The sequence below is a fragment of the Cynoglossus semilaevis genome, chromosome 12 (assembly GCF_000523025.1).
Source record: "Cynoglossus semilaevis isolate Cse_v1.0 chromosome 12, Cse_v1.0, whole genome shotgun sequence".
Taxonomy (NCBI): domain Eukaryota; kingdom Metazoa; phylum Chordata; class Actinopteri; order Pleuronectiformes; family Cynoglossidae; genus Cynoglossus; species Cynoglossus semilaevis.
In genome coordinates, this window is record NC_024318.1 from 4,151,210 (window position 1) to 4,154,174 (window position 2,965).

At 44.4% G+C, this 2,965-nt stretch overlaps 1 protein-coding gene across 1 annotated transcript in view; it reads left to right on the forward strand.

Moving 5' to 3' along the window:
• Positions 1-2,965, forward strand: part of LOC103387069 (equilibrative nucleoside transporter 1) — a 17,010-nt gene continuing 14,045 nt past the window's right edge. The window contains exon 1 of the mRNA XM_008321568.3: positions 1-105. The gene's annotated coding sequence lies outside the window, so the exon portion shown is untranslated. The remainder of the gene's footprint in view (positions 106-2,965) is intronic.

Below are 2,965 nucleotides of genomic sequence, written 5' to 3' on the forward strand. Positions count from 1 at the left end.
CAGGCACATGAGACACGAGGAAAAAACGACTTCAGTTCCTGAAGGACAGGAACAAACAGAGGTGCAGCTCAACAGAAGGAGCGTGGTCCAGGTGGGGTTATCAGGGTAAGTCTGCCGTTCTCCTGCTTGACACACATGTTTAGGTTGAGGCTGGGGGTCGGCTCGGTACCAAGTGTGTGCTGTTATTCTCTGCTCAGCTGTCTGAGCTGCAGCAGAAATGTTGCCAAGGTCAAAACTGACAAAACCGCTGACAAAACCGTGGCATTGCGCAGCATTAACGGGAATTAAGACATCCCACTGTCACAGAAATGATCTGTGACTCAGGCTGATATGGTTAGTTCACTGACATCACACTGTCTGTGACTCAGGCTGATATGGTTAGTTACAGGGAATTGGTTTTTTTTTATGTGCTGATTTCGAAAGGTTTTTCTTAAAGCTACTGTAGCAGGATTCTCTCACCAAGTACTCCATGGTATCATTTAAAAACTGTCTTCCCTCTGTATTTACTTTGTTTCCCACTTTTTAACAGTAATCAAGGCATATTTATTATTATTATTATTATATTTAACACCAACCCAGTAGGTGGCAGTAATGCAACTCACAAAGTTCAGATGTGTCAATAAAGACCAAAGAAGGAGACACACTGGAGCCTTAGCAGGGTACAAGCGGGTGGTTATACTAACTAACTAGCTATACTATACTAACTTTCTAATACTGTCCTGTGACAGTCCGTCACTACAGACTTTGAAAAGTCAACATATAAGAATGACAGACGACGTCTCAGTTTCAAGGAAAACCAGTGAAAACATCCAAATGTTGTGCAGACACAAAGTGGCACACCTGGTCGCCATGGCTACAGATGCCCTCGTCCACATTTTTGTTAAGTCTCTTATCTGAGGTGAAGGCCAGTGTGGTCAGATACTCAGTCCCTGAAGGCCTCGTGCTCTGTTCCCAATCACCTGACCACCTGACCACCCTCTAGACTCCTGAGACACCAGGACGACTATATTTAAAACAAAGGTTGAAATGAAGAGCTGGCAGAATCAGTCGTTAGCATCAGCAGCAGCAGCAGCAGCGGTGCACTATGATGTCGTCAAAAGGCTGATTGGTTTTGGGTGGGATTGTAGGTCATGAAAACTGATGAGGCCAAGAGGTTCACTGAGGACACCACCAAAATGCAGAGATTTGTGTTGTTACTGTGCAAAGGTACAGCGTGTGTGATTTAGCACCATCTGGTGGTGATTTAGCACCATCTGGTGATTAAACTAAATGCAGTGGTTCGATATCTTTGACCAGTCATTTCCTCACAAACGTGTGTAAATATCGTGGTCTGACATAGTGACCCTGATACAGTAGACCTGGTAAACCCTGTTCTGCATCATTCCAGTTCACACCGTGGAATCTGGACTGAAGATTAATGTCACTGCTGGAGGCTGACAACCAACCAGAATCAAATATTCACAACAAAGAGTCACAGCTGTGACTGTAACACCAGTGTTAACTGTAGTTAGAGTGTGATCCTAGTCTCAGACTCTGTTCCATCTGAACATCAGTTCCTAACACTGGAACAGAGGGATCTACATTTGGAATCACTAGAGAAGAAAGAAAAGAAAAAGAAAATGAACCAACACCAGGAATATTGGACTGGGAATTGGGAACTGATGACTGAGGAGATTTATATGGAATCAGAAAACAGTTTTTTTTAACGACGCAGAGTTTTTTCATTTTGTTTTTCCCTTCCCGTCTGATTGTCTTGGACTCCAGACCCAGATGTTTTCCACATGTTCTAAAATCCCCTCCTGAATCACAGAGCTGTGGCAAAAACAAACCATACTTGAAGGAAAACGAGAGACTTCGCAGAGGAGAGAAGGCGTTTTAATGACAGACACTCCTCTCTGTCAAATTTGTTTTTGAGACAATTTAAATGATTATAAACTTAACTCTGATTATTTTGAATTCACAGAGAGGTTGCACAGGAGAGAGTTGGACCAATCCAAAAGTTTCTCTGTGCCTCACGTCTTTGAATCGACAAAAAAAATTCAAATTATATGGATGAATGACATGAATGAGTCATTTTTCTTATTTATGGTCTGTTACTGTGACAAATCCACTCAAAGAAGTGGTCAGTAGAAGTGGTCAGTAGAGGTGGTCAGTAGAGGTGGTCAGCCAATTTCATTAAGAACTTCCATATATAAACTCTGGGTTCACCTTTCATTGTTCACTCAGGAACTCGGGGACTTTGATTTGTGGAGGTGGAAAACTCCCGACGTTTCCACGCTCACAGTTTAATTATTTTTTAATCCCCAGTGAACCTAAACATCAGAGCGTGACTGCAGGTCCCTGGGCCACAGACGACCTTCAGGTTTGAAGGGGTCGAGTCAACAAATGGAGCTGCCTGAAGTCATCCATGGTCCAGTCCACTGGTGTCAGTGGGGGAGAGGGTGGGGGTGGGGGCAGGAGGAGACCAGGGGTCGTCAGCGGTGACACCCAGGCAGCTGAGTGTGTCACTCAGGACTTCCTCCACTGATGTAACAGACCTTCTGTTACGGACATCACGTCCTGTTCGTCCACACACACACACACACACATACACAAATGTGCGTGTGTCTCAATTTTTGTTTGTGACTGCATCTGTATCTGAAGGAATTTATTTTTATTTTTAGTATTTAGTAAGTCATTTCTGCCCTTAGTCTACACTTCCTGTGGATGTGATGTGAACACAGCTCAGGTAGAAGAAAAAGAAGAGTTTTCTTCTTGAGCTGGATCTTGTGTTGGGTGGGTGGGGGGAGAGAGGGGGACAGAGGGTGAGAGAGGGGGAGGGCCAGGTGTTCAGCTGCTGGACTTTAACAGATGACTTAAGGGCCATAATGGAGTGTCATGAGCTTTAACCCCTAAACGCACCACTGGACTGAGGAGGTCATTGTCTGTGGCTCAACCCTTGTGACCAGGATTTCACAGTAGTGCA